The sequence below is a fragment of the Wyeomyia smithii genome, chromosome 2 (assembly GCF_029784165.1).
Source record: "Wyeomyia smithii strain HCP4-BCI-WySm-NY-G18 chromosome 2, ASM2978416v1, whole genome shotgun sequence".
Taxonomy (NCBI): Eukaryota; Metazoa; Arthropoda; class Insecta; order Diptera; family Culicidae; genus Wyeomyia; species Wyeomyia smithii.
This window is the reverse complement of record NC_073695.1, coordinates 124,659,022-124,682,239: the sequence shown is the minus strand read 5'-3', so window position 1 is coordinate 124,682,239 and position 23,218 is coordinate 124,659,022. Positions and strand designations below refer to the sequence as shown.

Sequence of the window (23,218 nt, the reverse complement as noted above, 5' to 3'; positions counted from 1 at the left end):
ATGAGCAAAGTAATTAAGAAGATGTCTGCTGTCCGCGGGTCTGTTGAACTACTAGTGGCACCAGGGTTGCCAATGTTCCAGTTTAAACTGGATTCCTCCAGTTTTTTTCTAGTGTTCCAGTCAAACAGTCTATTCCAAAAATCTTCCAGTTTTTTCAGATATTTGCCAGTTTTATACAATTTTTCATTCACTCAAGGATTGGTTTTCGGAAATATTTTCAAAACGTAAATTTTGTAAATTGACAAATTGTTATGACAATTCTTAACAGCATTTTCAGTATTCTATCTTCTCACACGAAACAAGACTGCATGACATAGTTAAAATAAAGCCAAACAAATAGATTTACCAGACCATAAAAAAAATCTTCTATTTATTTTCTGTTACGTAGCAGTTAAAAAATTGTTAAAAGAATTAGATACCAAAAGATAGCGAAGTCAGAAAAAAATTAAATTTAAACTTCACTGACGTAACGGAAGGGAGTGTTGCGTTAATGCTTTTGTTTATGATAAAAGTAAATGGAAAAGCTCTATTTTCTCAATTTTGAGATAGATTGATTGCGTAATTTTAAATTTTGCTGTTGTTAGAGGAAATTTTTCAGTCCATAATTTTCCATAATTCTGAATAAAATTAGTAATTTTTTGTGAAGAGTTATCTCTTTAGTTGCTGTATTCAAAACTGAAACTGTATTCAATCCCCATAACAGAAAAGCGCTCTCACAATCATTTTTTGCTTTTTTTAAACTTATTTGGAATCCAGTTTTTTCTTCAGCCTTTTTCCAGTTTAATCGAAAATTCTATTGGCAACTCTGAGTGGCACCGTCGGGAAAAACGTGCTGTTTTGCAAACAGAGGATTTGTCATGATTTTGAAAATTTGTAAAATCAACTTGAACCATTTTTAAAATTAAAAAAAAAAAGAACTGAATAAAATCAACATGCATTGAACCCGAATGGATGTTTTTAAAATTGATTTGGTTTATTCAGAAAAAAAAAACAAAATTGATTTAAAGCACTAGAATCAATAAGAATATGCTTAAACAAGTATTAAAGCACATAAAAGTTTGGACACAGTGCAGAAAGTAAGAATAAATCTTATGCTTTGAAAATAATAATTACACATTCAAAAATTATCAAATGATTGTCAGAAATCTAAAATATACTGTCCATTGAGAGAAATTGAAAAAGATCATTAACACCAACAGCAGAAGCGAAACATTCAACTAAGGAAATTCTTAATATTCATCTGGGCGTTAATAGATAGGAATGCATAAAATTAAATAAGGCGGTAGGAAAAATGGAAATGAATTGATTGAAATGAAGATATTAGAAAACTTCAAATTTTATCAAATTTTAATGAATAAGTAAGCTATCAAATTGGTTGTAAAATTAATTGAGCCGAATGATTTGGAAATTCGCAACAATTTTATCGACCATATTGGAATGAAACTTTGCATACAGCTTAGCAAAGTTAGTATTTTTCACAGATGGAGAAAGTTTTTAGACCCATGAGATATTTTCATTTTTAAGCATTCTAAGCAACTTAGCCAGGAAACCGTTGTATGTACAGAAAAACTGTAGTACTAGAGAATTACTATTGCCTTGTAAAAAATATACACCGTTAAGAAAAAAAAATGACTCAAAGAAATTGAAAATTAAAACTAAATTTCAATTTAAATAAAAAACCAGAATTAATCCCCCTAGCGGTGCAGAAACCTTTGTTATACTTACTAGTCAGTAAACCATAAATCTATACCAATGTAAGAATTTTAATCGAACAATAATGAACATATAACATAATAATAACATATTCCCCATACGCACGCTCAGTATAGAAGTGACAAACACCACAAACAGCCAACGCCACTAGCGGCCAGCAGCGTCAACAACAAATAAACATAACGTAGAACTACGTGAACAATAAAACACAAATTTCTGTACAAACACTAGTAATTATGACCCTAAAACTACATTTTCGTGAACCACAAATTATGAGCTTTTGTTTGGTGTATATATCATCGTTGTCCGATTTATTTTAAAAAAAATCATGTTTCAAGATGGCTTGACTCAGTTTTTTAAAAATTTCTCGAAAACCACTTAACCACAAATTACCACAAATTGGATTTAGAACTCACAAATTAACCACTAAATATTGGTGGTAAAAGAATTAAAAAAAAATACTTTGTCAAGCCATCTTGATATATGCGATTTTGCTTTATTTTTTCAGTTTAAATGTATTAACAATGTTTTCTTCGGTTAACCTTAAGAACACAAAAATACGAAACTTTTGACGGAAAAACATTGTGGATATGTTGTATAGGTGAAGAGTTTTTATTTTTCAATAAAACGTTAAAAAAAAACATATTTTTAAGCTCTTGAGGTCATCCGAAGAATACTCTGTTATTAAATTGTACTGAGAAAATAGAGCCAAAAAACTGTTTTTTCGGAACCCAGTCTAAGTCAGTCATGTCAAATTTTTCTATGTCGGTCAATTTAATAGCTACACACTTAGATATTATCACCGAGCACGGTAAAATCAATTACCGAGATTTCAACAGATGAGATTTCGGTAAACATCTCGGTAATACATCAAAACACCGAGATTCTGTAAAAGCAAAAAAATCAAAAACCGGTCAAACTTTTACGAGGTTCTCGGAAATGTTTTGCCGAGATACTCGCAAATTGCAACTGTCAATTTATTACGAGCGCTTCGGTAAACTTTACTGAGGTACGTATTTTGCGATTTTTTTTTTCAGATAACCCAGAATATGATCAAAACGATTAAATATACAAATTAATTTATTCTTAACTAAGTTAATCGATTCAACTAAACACAGCATTGGTACAAACTGGTGAGTTTTATTGTATACAGCAAATAAAGTCCATCTCTGCGACTTCCATCCTGCGAAGTGAGTTGATAACCTACAAAATTGAATGAATAAATAATTAATCTTTTTTTTTTTTTTAATATTCTTTGCAGCAAAAAACAAGATGTGTATATGTGTATAAAACAGTGTTTACTCACTCAATATTTTAGTTAGTCTGAACTGGTAAGCTGTTAGGTAAGCACTCATTATATTGACAGTTTAGTTTTTCGGAATCTCGGTAAGAGATTTTTTTGTTCGACGAAATTTCGGTTAAAGGTTTCAAGACTCGGTATTTCAGTTTACTGAACTCAGAAATTTTAGGTTTTACGGTTTTTTTCGGCAAATGAATTTACGGTATTCCGGTAAACACGTTCGGTTTCCGATTTCTCAGTTATTTTTTCACCGAACAACGGTAAACGAAAATGTTTTCAAGTAGTTCGGTATTTTACTTCACCGAGAAAACATAATGCAGTTAAGTGTGTACAAAAGAGTTTTTTTATTGCTTAAAATTAGTTAACTGCACCGAAGAATGTATACAGTTACTTCTGCAAATAAAAAAGTTATTTTTTTGATTTCGCAGATTTCAGGATCACCCTAATTTTTATTTGCACATAAATAAAGGACTAGCTATAAGAAACAACTTCTTAGAAGAAACTATGACTCTAAAACCAAAAAATCGCATCGAAGACCTCATGTCCGCCTAAATTTCCTTACTGTACCACAGTGCATTGTTCATTGAAATTTTCTGTGATCGTGTGATCGATATTCTTACACACGTAACTAAAAATACTCAATTTTAGACTTAGTTGACTCAATTTCATATTTTCACACAAAAAATGACAAATCATGTGCAAAAATTACTTATTGCAGATTTCGTACGTAATGCCTAACTAGAAAAGTTAAAAGAAGAAACCTACAACGACGCGCTAGTGTAGGGTTACATCAACAATGTCTACTTGAATCTTCTATATAATATGCTTGTATTTAACAACGAATGACCTGGTTATACTGAGATTCGAGCCCGCAACCTTCCATTCTGTACCAATTAGTAGAAAATACACGGCTAGTTTATCCTCGGTTAAACATTAAATGTCAAATACTCAAAACACTCGTAACGATGAAATCTTTTGAAACTAACAGTGATGGCATGAACTCGTGCAAAGTTGAACTGAGTAACACTTTTCCAGATTAGAATCCAACTTGAATCTGCTTCCTCTCGATAGTTTGAGTTTTTTTGCACCGCACACTCTGATCGATTGAGTTTGAATGCGTGCAATGCATGCAGTGCACGATGTATCCAACGATGCAGGCGATGACACTTCCCCTTTTCTGACAAGTAGGTTTAAATCCCTACGAATGATAAGTCCTAATTGCGAAAGCAAGCAAATCCTAACAATTAAAATTACAAATTTCTATCAGTGTTGAGAAGTCACATACTAATATTTATCATAAATACTTAAGCTACTAACAAATCCCCCCTTAAAAAAAATGCAGGCGATGATGTGACGCGATGAGTTTTGTTTTTAGATCGATTTTATGCTTTCAAAGGACATAGCAACAAACTGTTGCAGCCGACGCGGCGCGAATTTCATCGCAATACGATTTTTATGCAATTGTTGTTATGCAGGATTCAAACTCAAATCTAACTCAAGTGATAGTAGGGTTTACGTGCAAACCGGAAATAAATGTGCAAGCAAGTTTTAAAACTCACTTGGATACGAGTGCAAAGTCACACTGCCTACTCTGGAAACTAATGTTTTGAAATAAATTACTAGAACTTTCTTAACCTCAATAATGAACTTTGAGTACTTTATGCGAACAATATACCTGCATGCTTATTTAGCCATCCTTAACACAACAATAAAATACACTCTTGATTTGTTTGCAGACATTAAGATTTTGTGTTCGGTTCTGTTTTGGGTTTGAGGTTGCAAAAACAATAACAACAAACGTACCAACCGTGAAACGTCACCCATGTACTGCCTCATACATAAGTGAACTCCATTCTCAATATTAAATTCAAAATAATGGGTGCATTTTTTTTTTCAGTGTACCCATTCGGGTAATATTATTGTCAAAAGTTATTCTTTTTCGAATGTCCTCCTAGCACTCCTAGCGGTCGAAAAGGTGACTAGCGCTTCTGTCATTTCTCGCCGAACATGTGAAAAGGGCCCATGTGCCATATGTAAACAAGCCAAAGTTTCACGTTTTTTAATAAATACAAGCCTAATCTACTCGTACAAATGAGATCGGTTGATTGAAAATAAATTCTTCGATCAACAAATCTTATCGGTAATGGTAGATTTCGCTTGTATTAATCAAAAAATTAGAAAATTTGGCTTGTTTACATATGGCACATGGGCCCTTTTCACATGTTTGGCGAGATTTTCAATGTGTCTTCATGATTTCGCGTAAGTGAACTATATTGGTATTATAAGATATAAATGCGTAATGAACAACACACATCCCTTATATTGGTTCCAAAATAGTACGGGAGATGTGCTAATAAAACAAAATATTGATGTGGTTTCGCACCATCCAACTTTCGCGTGTAAAGTTTTTAAAAACGTTATTCAAAATAGTTGCTATACCATCAAAGCTACAATATAAGGGAAAATCCAAGTTTCTAGCAACATGCTCCAAAACCTTTTATTTAGTATAATTTTTGCAGCGCTTCAATTTAACATGATTCATTTATACTTTCTTTGCTCATATGTTCTGTGTAATACCGGAAATCGCCTACGGTAGAACGTTACTGATTCTGTTACGAAATTTCATACTTGCGCTGTTGGTTGCTAAAAAATATTTTTTTGGACCAAATACTACAAGTTATACAGCCCTAGGGTTGTATGAAATGGTGACGTGGGACTAAACACGGCAATTAAGGGATTTTTTGTTACAAAATATACAGAGTCCGCAGACAGAATCAATTTGTTTGCTCAGTGACTTACGTATTTCTATTTTCATCCTTCCCTTAAAATCTATTTTTAAAAATATATTTAACAACACTCGAAAAAATCTCGCTCATATTTGGCGATATTATGCCTGAAGTATGATTTTGTGCAAACATCTTTTTGGCAAGGCACAAGCGTATCGTTATTGTTGAAGAAGCACCGAACATTTCTCGTAATGCGTCAAAATCAAAATTAACTCTTGATCGCGCACGGCCCTACGTTGTGTTTATTTTCACCCTTTGGCATCACGAAGGGCAATTACGGCCCAGGGAATAGTTCTCTTTACCACGACGAAGGCAACGCAAATCTTCACTCTAGTTACTGTACATTTATTCTAGTTTTATAACATTTACAATGGAGCAGCGTGCCGGCGCTGTCGCCGGACGCAAATCGACTACCTACAACGAACACTGGCGCTGCTGTGAAAGCGCTTTTATTGGCTGCCTCTCGGACGGCAGCATTGTCAAGCCAGAACAAAGTTTACAATAATCGCGCGCAAACCAGCGTCGCTTGGGCCTCAGCTGGTCACTCACAATTTACAGTGATCCCCAGCTGAAGCAGGAGTTTCTGTCCGAACATACTCCCCCCTTGAAACCCCATGGGTTTTAACGTTTTCTGAACGAATAGGCAGGGGTTCGGCAGGCGCAAGCACGATGTTACCGGTTGTTGGGTAGCGACGATGATGACGAGGTGAGTAGCGATGAAGACCGCGAAATCCAATTCTTCCTGGTGAAGATCAGGCAGCGATGGTGAATGCGACTGCCGGTGAGGCGATGTAACGTTGACTGGACGCAAAGATAATAGCGGCAACAACCATCCATGATGACGAGTAGAAGCATGCGACGAAACATGCACCGGTAAAGCTTCCGATGGATTCCTATCGGCTGCAGGATTTTGGCTAAAATTTGTTCCGCCTGAATGACTTTATCTTCAAATCGTATTGCTGTATACTTAACTTGTGGGGGTGGGGCAACAGTTTCGGTCGCCGCAGTTGACCAAAATCGTGTTGCCCCTGATGCTTTGCTGGTGGATACCAGGTAGCCACTTCTTGCTTGTGGCTTGAGGTAGAGGCATGGCTCTAAATGTACACGTTGAGACAGGGCTCTGAGTGAGACATCGCTCCCAAAAGTGGAGGCATGGCTCCGACTATTTACACGAAGAGGCAGGACTCCGACAGGTGGAGGCACGGCCCCGAATATCAATACAAGGAGGCAGGGCTCCTGGAGGCATCACTCCGAAAGGGTGGAGGCATGGCTCCGAAAATAGCGTGGCCGCAGAGGTCCGTCAATGAAGGCACTGTTCCATAAACATCACTTTGTACAGACGCGTTGGCCCGGGATGAATACACAGCTCCATCGAAAGCAGGCACGGCTGCTAACCATTCCATGGTGGGGACGCATGGATCCAAGTGGAGACACGGCACCAAACGCAGAGGTCCAGGCGGAAGTGCGACTCCGAAAGTTCGTAGACGCAGCGGTCCGGGTGGAGGCTTGACTCCGTCGAAAACAGGTAACTGATGAGGGTAAAAATTTTCACAGTGTAAACGTACTGCATTGTTGCATATAAAAATAAATACTTAACTAATCAGGATTGTGGGGCAGCAGTTTTCGGTCGCCGCGGTTGACCTAAACGCGCTACCCCCAGAGACATCGATTACTGGAACCGCCTGGCCACTTCTAGCTTGTGGCTGCTCATGATGAAAAGGATGAATGTCGATTCGTTCCGTCGATCAGCATTCCTTGAAATTAGCGAACGGCATGTTCCGCCAATTGTTGAAGGCAACTTCCTACTTCTAGTTCGTCGTTGGTCAGCACTGAGCAGCACACGAGAATCATTGTCCGAAAATGTTCACTTCAAATTTTGTTAGTTGCTTGCGATTTGATGCAAAACGATCCGTTTGACGGCTCCAAACGCTTTTGCAGCCCAAATTCCACTCACCGCACATTTTCAATTGTTCTGATTGTCATTGCGTTGCGGCAAGACTATCGGCTTGCGCCACTGCCGACTACCGACTGCTAACCGTCGGATTTATTCAACGCGCGAGGAATTAATCGCAAACGTAAAAACTTGAACGTTTTGCTTAGCTGTAGGGATGGGCAAACGGCTCACGAGCCGTTCATATGAACCGGTTCTTAAAAAGAGCGAAAGAACGAACAGCTCACGAAAAAGAACCACGTTTCTTTGAGCGCACCAGAACTGTTTGGTTCGCGCGAACCCGAACTTTACCGAGACAACGCGAACTGCCAACGCTTGTGAATCATTGTGAACCATGAGCCGTTCATATGAGTCGGTACAGAACCGTGAGTGAGCGGTTCAGAGCCGCTCTTGCAAAAGAGCCGTTTTGCCCACCCCTAGTTAGCTGCGTAGGTTTGGTTTGATGAGTGTGACGTCCCGGTTAGTAAAAATTGGCACTCGAGGGCCCCAGCAGAACTATTTGGGGTGGTTGCTATAATTTACACACTAACACGACGAGAACACGTTTGTTCTGCACTTGCGCGGCGTATTCGAAAAAGTTGCCGGTGGCTTGCGATAGCCTAACGTGATACCAAATTGGCGCGATCCTGGTCACGGCACCAAATATGATCGCGGACGGCCCTACGTTGTGTTTAATTTCACCCTTTGGCATCACGGAGGGCAATTACGGCCCAGGGAAAAGTTCTCTTTACCACGACGAAGGCAACGCAAATCTTCACTCTAGTTACTGTACATTTAGGCCGTTACAAATTTTATTTTCATTTTATTTTGAAAATTTACACAGAATTTTCGACGAATGTTGTTCTTGCTTGGACGTCTGTCTGTGCTATAACCGTTGCAAAAATGTACAATTCTTGTTAAGTAATTTATGGTAATCATATTTATGAGATAAACTTCCACTCACCATCAGCAGCAGCATTGCAGTTTTTCTTCGATTGCACACAAATAGAAATATACGAATAGAAGTGTACCACTGAATACGAAATTTAACACAGCAGTACGAATAGTATCGCTGCTGTACGACTAGAAGTGTACCGCTGAAATATACAAATGAAAGAGTACCGCTGCAATCATAGATGGTGACAGACCTGCGGCTCTCTGCTCCACTGGTACTATTGCTTTTACCAGCATGCTTTCTTTCAAGACATCAGTTTTTATTACGTTCTAACAGCAGTATTAGGAATTGTTCAACAATGGGGATTGTTTAAAACTGTTCGGAGAACTTTTACCTTCGAGACATCATATTAGTCTAAGCTCATGGAAGCAAAAATAAATTGACCTATTGGGACGGGGAGACTCTGTCAGTTTTTTTTGTGATATTGAACAAAGAATATCACAGGAAACGGTTGGTGTCCATTCACGTCGTCTGTGCTAGGAATGCTCGCATGTAATTGGATCATTGTTCGCGTAAATTTGTCATTGAAACTCATCAATTTTACCGCTTATCAATGAAATTAGAGTGATAACTAGCATATCACAAAATTGTTCTACATTTTATCTATCCAACAACATCTATTTTGAAAAATAATAGCTTCCGAATCAGTAAAGACGGACTACATCGCTGGGTAGATTAATTCGAGGTTTTCTATTATTATTATTTTTGTTCTTGATTGACTCTAAAAAAAAATTTTTTCTGTGCGGTACGCATGGCCGCAAGATTTTTTTTTTAAAGGGGGGATTTGTTAGTAGCTCAAGTATTTATTATAACTATTATTAAGTAATGAGTATGTGTGTCCAATCACAAATGGTGACTTCTCAACACTGTTGAAAATTTGTAATTTTAATTGTTAGGATTTGTTTGCTTTCGCAATTAGGACTTATCATTCGTAGGGATTTAAACCTACTTGTCAGAAAAGGGGAAGTAAACTTATAACTAACTTAATTGCTACCTTATTGGCTTTAAAGAGAGCTCATCGTAGCAACAAATCAAAAACATTTCGATAAACCATCACACATTAATTTTTTATTAAAGTTTTAGATTTATATGGTATACAAAAATTTGTTCTATTTATTTGTTCTTCTTAGTTTGGCTAACGCAACTAAAGCAGCGTGTTCACCCTTACCCTACTGTTCTCATGCTTTCTCCGTCTATATATATATATACATAAAATGCACATGAACATTGTACTCCTGCTATATTCTCTTTTTGTTTCCAGCAACAGGTAACAGGTGCACTACCATATGTTACTTGTTTAGTGAATAATAGCCATTTATTCGTAACTGACATCTCCGCAAAGTATAAAACGAGAGAAGTAGCGATTCAATTTCACGGCTATTTTCATACTACCTTTAGTATCCAACTCGTATAGTATTGATTTCGAACTAATAGTAGTAACTCGTATAGTTTTAATTACGAACTAAACATTTACAAAAAAAGCTCAATATTCTGTACCAATAATTGAAGTGATGGAACGCTAGGGTAACGGGGGTATTTTGGCCCACATGCATATTTTGGCCCACCCGGTAACATTTCACACATTTTATCTGATAATTTCAATGCATATTAGAAAACTATGCATGCAACATTGAATAACACACCTAAGAATCATACTATACTATAATTTTCGGCGAAAACTGGCTCTAGGTAGTGTTATTTTGGAATTAGTACATACATATTCAAAGTCATGGCTGAGTCAACCCAAAGTCAAGAAGAAATGGTAATATACAAGTCAACGTCTGGAAGCTATTGTAACAAATATGTATGCTTTTGAAATAATTCGTCGTTGTAGTAACATCAATAAAATGTCATAGAAACAGTTTGTATACTCTAACATGTTGGAAAAAGTTCAAAATGTGGTTAAACGCATGGCCGAAATATTTTTTTTTAAAGGGGGGATTTGTTAGTAGCTTAAGTATTTATTATAAATATTATTAAGTAATGAGTATGTGTGTCCAATCACAAATGGTGACTTCTCAACACTGTTGAAAATTTGTAATTTTAATTGTTAGGATTTGTTTGCTTTCGCAATTAGGACTTATCATTCGTAGGGATTTTAACCTACTTGTCAGAAAAGGGGAAGTAAACTTATAACTAACTTAATTGCTACCTCATTGGCTTTAAAGAGAGCTCATCGTAGCAATTGAGGATTGCAACGATTTTTGTCGAGAATTGATAATAGTTTTATTTGACATAGCTTCTAATGGTTCAACACCAGTAAGTCTATGTAATTCGAGTGTACCAAACCAAGGAAAACGCTTCAAAATCGTTTTCAGAATTTTATTCTGAATCCTTTGGAGCGTGTTCTTCCTTGTTGAACAGCAACTTGACCAGATCGGTACAGCATAAAGCATTGCTTGTCTAAAAATTTGTTTGTAAATCAAAAGTTTGTTCTTTAAACAAAGTTTAGAATTCATGTTAATGAGAGGATATAAACATCTCGTATATTTGATGCACTTGGTTTGTATACTCTCAATGTGCTCTTTGAAAATAAGTTTTTATCGTAAATTAGTCCCAAGTACTTAACCTTGTCAGACCAACTTAAAATAACCCCATTCATCTTGACAACGTGATTATTGTTTGGCTTGAGGAAAGAGTCCCTAGGCTTATGCGGAAAAATTATCATTTGAGAAGCATTGGGAGAGATTTCCCACTTTTGCAAGTAGGAAGAAAAAATATCTAAACTTTTCTGCAATCGAATGCATATGACACAAAGACTTTTTCCTCTTACGGAAATGCTTGTGTCATCGTAGAACAATGACTTTGTGCATCCTGGAGGCAAATCAGGAAGATCTGAAGTGAATATGTTGTACAGGACTGGACCCAAGTCTGAACCTTGAGGTACACCTGCTCTGACAGGAAATCTATCAGATTTTGAATTCTGATAGACAACCTGCAGAGTTCGATCAGTAAGATAATTTTTTAAAATTTTGATTAGGAAAATTGGAAAATTAATAGTTTGCAATTTCGAAATCAAACCTTTATGCCAAACACTGTCGAATGCTTTTTCTATGTCTAAAAAGCAGTCCAGTGGAATAACCTTCAGATTTGTTAGCTCGTATCATATTAGTAACTCTGAGCAATTGGTGAGTAGTGGAGTGCCCATGGCGAAATCCAATTTGTTCATCCGCAAAAATTGAATTTTCGTTGATGTGTGACATCATCCTGTTAAGAATAATTCTCTCAAACAGTTTACTTATTGAAGAAAGTAAACTGATTGGTCGATAACTTGAAACTTCAGCTGGATTCTTATCCGGTTTTAAAATTGGAGTAATTTTTGCATTTTTCCATAATTTGAAAAAATATGCAATTTTGAAGCAGCAATTGAAAATTTTCACTAAAAATTCCATTGCGCTCTCAGGAAGATGTATGATAAGTATATTAAAGATTCCATCGTCACCAGGTGCTTTCATATTTTTGAAATTTTTAATAATTGATTTAATCTTATTCAAGTTAGTTTCAATTATTTCTGCAGGTAAAAAATTCTGGGAAGAAATTAAATCAAATTGACGTGTGACTTCATTTTCAATTGGACTCACAAAATTCAAATTTGAGTTATGACCAAGTCTTTGAGCCTTTTGTTCATTAGATACAGGAAACGTTCACCATTTTTCAAAACTGGAAAAGGCTTTGAAGGTTTCTTAAAAATCTTCGACAGCTTTCAAAAGGGTTTTGAATATGGTTTAAATTTTTCAACTTTAGTCTCAAAATTTTAATTTCTCAGAAGAGTAAATCTATGTTTAATCTCTTTCTGTAAATCTTTATAAATAGTTTTAAAAACAGGGTCACGAGAACGTTGATATTGACGTCTGCGGACATTTTTTTCAACGAAGTTGAAGATTTTCGTCAATTATTGGTGAATCAAATTTCACTTGAGCCTTTCGAACAGAATAATTCCTGGCATCAACAATTGCACATTTTAATGCTTCCAAAGCGGAATCAATATTCACTTCGTTTTGCAAATCAAGCTCATTATTGAAATTATCTCTCAATATGAGTTTTGTATTTTTCCCAATTAGCCTTGTTATAATTAAAAACAGAGCTCATAGGGTTTAAAACTGATTCATGTGATAAAGAAAAAGTTATTGGAAGATGGTCAGAATCAAAGTCAACATGTGTGATCAAATCACTACATACGTGACTTTGATCTGTTAGCACCAAATCAATTGTTGAAGGGTTTCTTACAGAAGAAAAGCATGTAGGACTAATCGGAGACAAAATAGAATAGTATTCTGAAGAACAATCATTGAATAAAGTTTTGCCATTGGAATTGCATGGCCGAAATATGTTTCCCTCTTTCTGAAGCGAATATATTTTGGCCATGCCAAGTTTTGACATCTATTTGTTTACCGTTGGTTAATGACTGGACCAAAGGCGCATAACAGTTCCCACTAGTGAACCTCAGCCTTCCAGCTACCGTACCCCTACCTTCTCGTGGTACCAACTGATGTGCGAGTAGCCAGTGGAAAGATCGGGTAACCAACCCTGGTGAGACTGCTGGTCGCATGCTGACAGGGGGCGGGGCTTCCTTCCTCGGATAGGAGTTTCCTGGGATCGACACCAACAGAAGCGTTCTAAGTAACACAGTGTCCTTCTCAAGTCCTGGTAGTGCCCGGGACTCTAAACAATGGCACTACGATGGCCCTCCTGCGACATAGTGGGGTTGGTCGCTGGCCTTGCAAGCCCGGACCATTAAAAAACAACAGCAACGAACGCAATAACGTTAAGTACGGACCGGAACAATCGGCTAGGACCTAGGCAACGAAAACGGACTATCTCTCAACTTCCCAGGAGGTACTTGCGTGCTTTCCGAGGAATTGAAGACCCGCAAGTTCAACATCGTAGCGCTGCAGGTGGTATGCTGGAAGGGGACGATGGTGCGTACGTACAGGGATGGTCGCACCATCTACCAGAGTTGTGGAAGCACACATGAGCTGGGAACAGCTTTTATAGTGATGGCAGGTTGGCCAGGAGGAGGAGTACAGACCGGTGATTGGACGATTCAGTGCACACCAGCTGACGAATGAAAATGGCCTCATACTAATCGACTTTGCCACCTCCAAGAATATGGCCATACGTAGCACCTTCTTCCAGCATAGCCTCCACCATAGACTCACCTGAAGATCACCGAATAGAACAGAAACACAAATCGACCACGTTTTGATAGATGGTCGGCACATTATCGATGTCAGATCACATCGAGGTGCTAACATCGATTCGGATCACTACCTAGTGATGGTTAAGATACGCAAAAACTATCTGTTGTGAATAACATACGGTACCGTCGCCCGCTACGGTATAATCTCGCGCGACTGAAGCAACACAACACCAACTCTTCAAGGAAAGAAAGCGTCGCCAGGAAGAGGAGAAATGTGAAGAACTCGAGCAGCTGCACCGCTCACACGAAACACGAAAGTTCTACTAATAACTCAACGCATCCCGCAGCGGCTTTGTCCCACGAGCCGAAATGTGTAGGGATAAGAATGAAGGCATTTTGACGGATGATCGTGAGGTGATCGAAAGGTGGAAGCAGCACTACGATGTAAACCTCAATGGCGTGCAAGCAGGAGACCACAACAGGAGCGGAGAACACGTGTTCGGTGCAACGAACGACGAAGATGTGCCACCCCCAACAATAAGCGAAGTTAAGGATGCGATCCGGCAGCTCAAGAACAACAAAGCGACCGGAAAAGACGGCATCGGAGCTTAGCTTATTAAGATGTGCCCCGACAAAGTGGCTAGCTCGCTGCTTCGGCTGATCGTCGAGATCTGGTAAACAGAACAGCTACCGTAGGAGTGGAAATAAGGGGTTATCTGCCCCTTATACAAAAAGGGCGACAAACTAGACTGCGAGAACTATCGAGCGATCACAGTCCTGAATGCCGCCTACAAAGTGTTTTCCCAGGTCATCTTCCAACGCCTGTCACCATTAGCCAGCAGGTTTGTAGGAAGCTACCAGCAGGTTTGTAGGAAGCTACCAGGCCGGCTTCATGGAAGGACGGTCTACGACTGACCAAATCTTTACACTGCGGCAGATCCGCGAGTTTAGAGTCCCTACACACCATCTTTTCGTCGATTTTAAAGCCGCATACGACACAATAAACCGACAAGAGCTATGAAAAATTCTGGGCGAAAACGGCTTCCCGGGGAAGCTGACAAGACTGATTAAGGCTACGATGGAGGATGTGAAGTGTTGTGTGAGAATTTCGGGTGGAACGTCGGACCCATTCGAGTCTCACAGGGGGCTCCGACAACTGCTTATTGTTTCACGTCGCGCTAGAGGATGTTGTGAGACGAGCGGGGTTTGACATGCGGGGCACGATTTTCAACAGATCAGGTAAATTTATTTGCTTTGCGGATGACGTGGATATTGTCGGCAGCAAATTTGTGACGGTGGCAGACCAGTATACCCGACTGAAACGTGAAGCAGATAGGATCGGACTGAAGAATAATACGTCAAAAACTGATTATATGCTTGCAGGTGGGTCCGAGCACGGCAGGTCACGCCTAGGCAATACGGTAACAATCGACGGGGATGAGTTCGAGGTGGTCGACGAGTTTGTGTACCTCGGCTCTCTGGTAACTAAGAACAACGATACCAGCCGAGAGATAAGGAGATGTATTATCAGTGGAAGTGGAAGTGGAAGTACTATGGGCTCCATACGGTCGCAAAATCTGAGTCTTCGCACCAAGTGTATCCTGTACAAAACGCTAATAGACCGGTCGTTCTCTACAGGCATGAGACGTGGACAATGCTCGAGGAGGACTTGCGAGCACTCGGAGTTTTTGAACGTCGGGTGCTAAGAACTATCTTTGGCGGTGTGCAGGAGAACGGACTGTGGAGCTGTAGGATGAACCACGAGCTTGCGCGCCTCTACGGTGAACCCAGTATTCAGAAAGTGGCTAAAGCTGGAAGGATATGCTGGACAGGGCATGTAGCTAGAATGCCGGATAGCTACCCTGCAAAATTGGTGTTCGCTTCGAATCCGGCGGGAACGACGAGGCGAGGGGCGCAACGAGCGAGATGGGTGGACCAGATGGAGCACGATCTGCAAAGTACCGGGTGCCCGCGAAACTGGAGGCAGTCAGCCATGGACCGAGTGAATTGGCGGAACCACGTTATGCAGGCCATGTCTTAGGACGGACGGCCATCTAAATAAATAAAAAAATTGTTTACCGTTCGGCCGTTGCCCGTGAACAAAGAAGCAGCTTGTGAAAATTTACAGGTAATTACTTTTTAATTTATCACATTTAACGGTATGAAATTGGATGAGAATGCCTGTCAAACCGCTATAAGCCAAATCATTTCATTTTTAAATGCCAAAAATTTACAAAAATTCACAGCAGAAGGATGTTCCCCTCAAACCCCCTATTTTTACTCTAAAAATACCGATGATGATCTTAAATACAATTAGTCCGAACTATTTCTATACACGTCTCTAGATATAAAGGTGGGCCAAAGTAAAAATTTGGTGGACCAAAATATGCTTTTAGTACTTCGTAGAAATTTTGATACTTCTAGAATATTTTTCAATATATTGCATTGTTGAACGGTGTATATTAAATTAGACACTTAGCTTTTAACAATGGTTCAATAGAGTTGTGTTTGTTTTTAATGAACTGTGCGAACACTTCCCAAAGCTGGCCAAAATACCCCCGTTAACCTAAGTGTGCATGTATTTGAACGTTTAGTTTAAAATTTCACTATCCTAATGGGCAACGGTTGAAATCTTACAAAATCTGTGACGACTCTAGTTAGCTTCGATCAATTACTTAAAAAAGCACTAATCTGGGTGAATACCGCAGCTTACATATTTGTGCATAGCAATTTGTATTATGAATAATATATCACATATCAAACGAATAAATAATAGAAATGAAATAAATTTTATAAGCTCTACGATGAGAAGAAAAATATGAGCCGTTGTGGAACAGAGTGGTCTAAAGACCATTTTTTTTCAAAAATGAGTTTTTTACATAAACCACATCTACTCAAGAAGCTGAAGTTAGGAGACTAGAAAAATTTCGAAAAATCGAGCTTTAAAGCTGATTTATAAAGCAAAGCAAAGCCTTGGTGCTACATGACCTTCTGTTTACTATACACAGACTTCGCAGCCAACTGTTGAGTGTACAGGACAATTGCGGGGCTAGCGCTACGATCCTACTGACACTAACAGTCTCTCCCGAGCCGAGACTCGAACCTACGATAACTGGCTTGTTAGGCATCGTACCTCGAGACCAGCTGGGGAGGCTGATTTATACCATGTTGAAATTTTGAAATGGCCATTCTGTTTCGGAACAGAGTGATCTATGTACATAAATCGAGGTAATACCATCATGTAACATGTGACATGTAACATATTACATGTGATATGTAACTTGTCACTTGTCCTTTAACATGTTACACGTGGTTTGTAACATGTTACACGTAATGTAACACGAAAAATGTAACATGTCAAATATCATGTAATATGTAACATTTTGTGTTACATGTAATGTTACACGTCACATGTTACATGTGACATGCCATGTATATCATATAACATGTGACACTAGCCATTTTGTACAAGTTAACGTCATTTTTATTTATGTTTATGTACATAGACCACTCTGTTCCGAAACGATACGAGGATTCTAGTAAAATATATATGAAGTCAGAGTGGTCTATGTACATTGGTATGGTAAATTCACTTATTTCGCCAAAAAATGGTAATTTTATGCATTAACATGTTAAACCGCTTCATAATCTTTATTAGAACATTTTGTTTGAAAGAATCCGTTGAACAGAATTTTATTCAGAGATTTTTCGAAAATTGCTTCTCCTGACAAATTTGCTCGATGGCATATAGACTACTCTGTTCCGCAACGGCTCATATGTAACTTCGACATAATTATCGTTGACTGGATATTTGAAATGTTACAAAAAAGAGAAATAATTTGCAATCATGGAAGCTCAACAGTCACAATAAGAACTACAAAAGGATGCCCACCCTGCTGTCACCATTAGTGGTTGATGAACTGTTGACACAACTAGAATCACAAGACTATGAAGTAATTGGTTTTACAGACGATATAGTAGTGATAGTTCGTGGAAAGTAAGAGCACGTAATCAGAGATAGACTCCAACATGCTCTAAATTTAACTACAATGTGCAAAAAGGCGGGACTATGTATAAAAAAAAAACTAACGCAGAAAAAAATAAAAATTTCTGACCTATGCCCTAATGGAACGAAACTAGAATTTTCTCAAGAAGTTAACTATTTAAGAGTAACTCTAGACAGCAAATTGAATTGGAGATTGCACATGGAAAAACTAATATGTAAGGCTACAAGTGACGCAACTATAGACATGCAAATATATGCAATTTACCGGATAGTCAAGCTGCACTAAAAGCACTGAAGTCCGTTTCCTGTTCATAGAAATTGGTTTGGTATTGCATTCAATTGCTACTATAGGTGGCGTGAAGTGAATTTAATAGTGAATAGTGAATAGTGAAGTGAATTTATTCTGGCTGGGTACCTGGGTATTTCGGCATATAAGGGAATGGAAAGGCTGATCTTTTGGCGAGAAATGGATCAGAGCATAGGGCCAGAACCGTTTTGTGGAATCTCAGAATGTGCCCTCAAAATGGAACTTAAGAAGAGGGAAAAGTCAATGATAGAAAACACTTAAAAAAAACAACAAATCAGCCCGACAATCGAAAAGATTTAAAGCACCCCAAAAAAAACGTAACCCAGCGATTGCTAAGTATATAAAAAAAGCCTTATGGTGAAACGGGACGTGGTCACGATCAACTCGAATTTTGCAATCTAATTTTCTCTTGATTTATGAAGACTACGTACATGAAACTTTTATTAATTGTTTTCACAACTGTTGCATGCCTGAAGTAGGAATATGAGTGCTGTTTATTTAGTGGAAGCCGATTTTTTTTACGCTCAAACTACAAAAGTAGAAAAAACTCTAACCTTAAAATTGTATAGGAAAAGACCACAATCCCGTTTCACCTTATGTACCTTCAGTGGTCTTGTAACAGGCCACTGCCCAAGTAACCTCTATAGGGAAATCTCGGAACATTTACTATGTGATTGTAGAGCACTCTTTCAAAGGAGGCAGCAATTCTTTGATAAATACTTCATACAACCATTAGATATTTGGATGACTTCTCCCAATAAGGTAGTGAACTTTATTCGTTCAATAATCCCATATTGGGACGATGTCTATATTCAGCAATTGGAACGATGCACATAGGGGTATTTTGATTGAAAAGTTGGAACAAAATATTTTCCTGCACAATAACGCTGAAATTTTCATATTTAGCAGTTTCTATGTCTTTAATATGAAAATTGTAATTGGAAGATAAATAATATCTACGTAGCAGTGATAAATAACTTTTCTTACTACACATTACACTTTTCATACACTTTCACTATTTAATTCTATCACTTTTCACTTATCACTTGCATATACGTATTTCAACACTTACTTAGTGCCTTCGTCAGTGCTTATTTGGACTGTGGACACATAATTGCGATTGATTGGGCCATTTTTTGAGTAGTTAGTTCTGTGAGAGTATTCCGAAAATATTTTACGATTTCTTAATTGACGACTGGGTGCATAAAAATTTAGTTGCAATAATAATTTAGAAGACTGCACGCGTTGAGAAATAATGTCATTGATAAAGTAAAGCATTGAAAGTTCGCGGTGTTCTTTAAGTGCTTGTATGTCTATAAGCATGCAGCGTGCTTCATATGATGGTAAGGGAAATGCTGTCCAATTTAGCTTACGAAGCGCGTACAAAAGGAATTGTTTTTGGACAGATTTTTTTTTTATTCTCGCTTATTTTTCGTCGGTCTAGTTCCGCCTTTGTTGTGGCCAATCACCGACGCCCAGGGAGGCGACTCCACACCCAGAACCCTAACTCACGACCCGTTTATTAACAAACCGGCGCCAACGGCTTTACTTCCTCATGCGATGGAAGGCGTGATCCCGAAGATTTTTAGCCTCAGAAAATCTCCCGGTGTCGACTAGGATTGAATCTAGACCAGTTGGGTTGGTTGTGAGTGGATCACGACACCTCACAACCATCGACACCTATGTCGGCGGTGGGATTCGAACCCAGGCGTCGAGCGTGGTTGGCGGAGACGTTACCAACCACACTAGGCCCCCGCTCAAATTCAATGCGTTCTTTATGTGTTACTATATAGGGATTCCATACAATGCTACAGTATTTCAGAATTGGTCGGACGTATGTAAAATATAATAGTTTGATTGTATATGGGTCTTGAAAATTATGGCCAAAGCGTTTTATAAAGCCCAGCATACTATTTGCTTTGTTGATTATTGTGTTATAATGTTCTATGAATGTATGTTTGGAGTCTAAGACTACGCCCAGGTCCCTTACGATCGTAGTACTAGCCTTGCAATTGACCTGTACACGCAATAGTTGACCGCGAAGTAATGATTAATAATAACAAACAAAAATTCGAGATTCGAATCGGAATGTAGTTCTGAAGTTTTGCTTTTGTGCAGACAGTTTCAATACAGACTGCACAAAAATGAACGATTGCACAAAAACAGATTAAGCTGGAATTATATTCTTATTTATATTTGATTTTTATACAGTTAAACGAAGTCATATACAATAACGTTTATTTATCAGACTCATCCTAAAAATCATACCCAAATGTTACAACGACCTCCTTAGAGGAATTGACTTGTTCTGGAACCAAGAGACTCAAAGTATCATTCATTGTAAAGAAGCGGATTTTGTGTCGATTAGATGCTGTCCACGTGCGCATGATAGCTGCTTTAATAACACTAATTCGCTGTTTAAGTATCTTTCGCGATATTAAGAACGATTCATTATTTGGAAAAACTTCGCCTAAAAAATTTTTCATTCCATGGTGTGGCAGAGGATTCTTGAAGCCATTTTCAAAGAAGTTTCCTCTGAAAGTTTTTTTCGGTGTCTGAAAACACGTCGCCATTTCAAAAATACAACTCATAAATTAAAAAAACATTGCATAGGATTGCATAAAATCATGATATATACTAAACGTGCAAACATGCGCAAGTTTTTTTTTCTGGACGTGTTTAAGGACACTCGTATCTACTTAAAAATGAGTTTGTTTGTGCACAGAAATGTCCAGAACATAGAAAAAAACAATTTCAAAGTTCAATTCGAAAGGTAAAATATTCATAATTGACAATGCAAAATATACAGTCAACAAGACACCAAACCCTCCATCTAAAATGTTCAAAACCTAATGTATACCTCTCATTTAAACCATATTCGAAACAGGCCGAATAAAATCACCAGTGTTATAAATTCCACCGAAAAAATCACAAAACTTCGTGTTCAAAATCTGCTTTGCTTTTACTTTCTAGTTTGACAGCTGTTGTGAGCCAAAAACAAAACAAATTAAAGCAAAATAGTTGCCATGGGATACCCCCACTATCTATTAATCTAGTGGTATTAATTATGGGGGCTCAATAATAATTTTGAGTTTTGCAATTTATTCCAACTTCTACACTCAAATACCCCTATGTGCGATGTCTATATTCAGCAAACAAAACAACTATCATAGTTACCCTTCAAACAAAGAAAGTTTCTAGTAACAGAAATATCGACTACTGGGGGTAAGTTTATATGAGAGATCAAAGGACCTGAGGATAATATCGAGTAATGGAAAATATCGACTCATTGAACATCGACTCACAAATGTTTGACTGTATTGATAATTATTTGCAAGTATATCAATTTGGTAACTTTAGCTCTAAAAATCAGAGTGTATATTTTATTTGAAACTAACTAAACAGTAGCAAAGAAGAAAAAATGTACCTTTTATGCTTGTTGAACATTGTCTCATAGAGAGTACTTCACTTGTTGAACTGATTGATCCTGTTATCATATAGCACCATTTTTGGGATTCACCGCATAATGGCAATTACATTATTGATAAAAACATACTTTATCATGAGAGCCATAGTCATACATTCATATATCAAATATCATATACATATATTACAAACATTCACTTATTTTGTACGGTTTTGTTTTCTTCTATGTTGCCACCAAAACGCAAATCACGCCGTCGCATCAATATATGATAATTTGACACTAAATATGTAGGTTATTATATCCTACTGCTTTACCATATTGCTTATATTCAACATGTAGAATACTTTTGAAGAACGCTAACATAACTTGCATTACTCAAACTTCACCAAACAAGCTCGTATGCATATATTTGCTCCTGTTGTGTTACAAACAAACGTCGACGGCAGATTTTTCCTATCGTATTTTAAAACGCGAGCGCCTTCACGACCGGTGTCCTACTTATTCTATTTCATACGCTTCACAAACGAAAATATAAGCACTTTTTATAGACACATTCAAAAATATCAGACACCCACCTATTTTTAGCATCAATTCCTCATTCATCGTGTTTAACACGGCTTTTCAAACCCCTCTCATTCTTTCACGTGTTTGAATTTACTACCATTAAAGCAAATCCGAGCTACTTTAAAGCTACCTAATTGGTAGCGGCACAATAATTAATCCGATTGACACATAAATTTACTGAACTCATGAGCAATGTAATGCTTGGAAAATGACCTACTGTGCAGATAATAGAAAAAAATGCTATCTCCGTAAACCCAAAAGCATTTATTTGCTCAGATACACAGTAAAACACAAAGAACTGCACAATTATATACAAACGCCGATGGGAAATAACTGAGCTGCGTCACAACCGCTCGCTCATGGCGACGATTCTCTGTAAACTAAATCTACCAACTCGACAAGTTGAAGGTAAATTTACATTTCACTCTGTAGCATATCCGCCCGAATCACCAATGTAGTCCTTTGGTGAAAACTCGGAAAAGCAGTATGAACTGACAGAAGATATTAACCAGAGATTGTACAAGAGAAACGTGTTGAGCAAGAGTTTTGAGAGAGCGACGCTTTTCTCTTGTATTGTTTTGTTTTTCATTCCAGTCTGAAACTGGCTTGAATTAGAAATATGGTTTTCGAAGTTAATGAATAGAACGCATATCAACATGTATGTCAGGCTATAAACAGGTATTTCTAACGTTAGGAGCATTAGCAATTAGAATTAGCAACAGAATGTCTGAATTCGTTATACTATTTATAACATATTCTAGAAACCTTGTTGTTTTGATTGTGGGTTGGAGTCGTACTTCACTTTAATAATGGCTTGCAATGTAACACCTAATACTAAGATGGAGGAGTTAAAAATATTATTCGACCTTTTCCGAATTAAATGACACTTTGAATACTCTTTCGGTATAAAAGACTTAATGAGAATTAATAAAACGTATTTTGTTCACTTACACGTAATTTTTGGAAAAGTTGTATGTTGTAAAACAATAAACTAATTCAGTCCCAATGGTCGTCAAGACTGCAGCTAATAGGTAATTATTTACCATGCTGTAGAATAAAATAATCGCATATAAGTCCCATTTCAATTCAT

At 37.7% G+C, this 23,218-nt stretch overlaps 1 protein-coding gene across 6 annotated transcripts in view; it reads right to left on the bottom strand.

Annotated features, from left to right (window-relative positions):
- Positions 1-22,497, bottom strand: part of LOC129725620 (GTP-binding protein RAD) — a 139,335-nt gene extending 116,838 nt beyond the window's left edge. For 2 of the 6 annotated variants that reach the window (XM_055681657.1, XM_055681662.1), the window contains exon 1: positions 21,565-22,497. The gene's annotated coding sequence lies outside the window, so the exon portion shown is untranslated. The remainder of the gene's footprint in view (positions 1-21,564) is intronic. The other 4 variants (XM_055681658.1, XM_055681659.1, XM_055681660.1 and 1 more) reach the window with 4 other exon arrangements.
- Between the last annotated feature and the right edge of the window lie 721 nt (positions 22,498-23,218).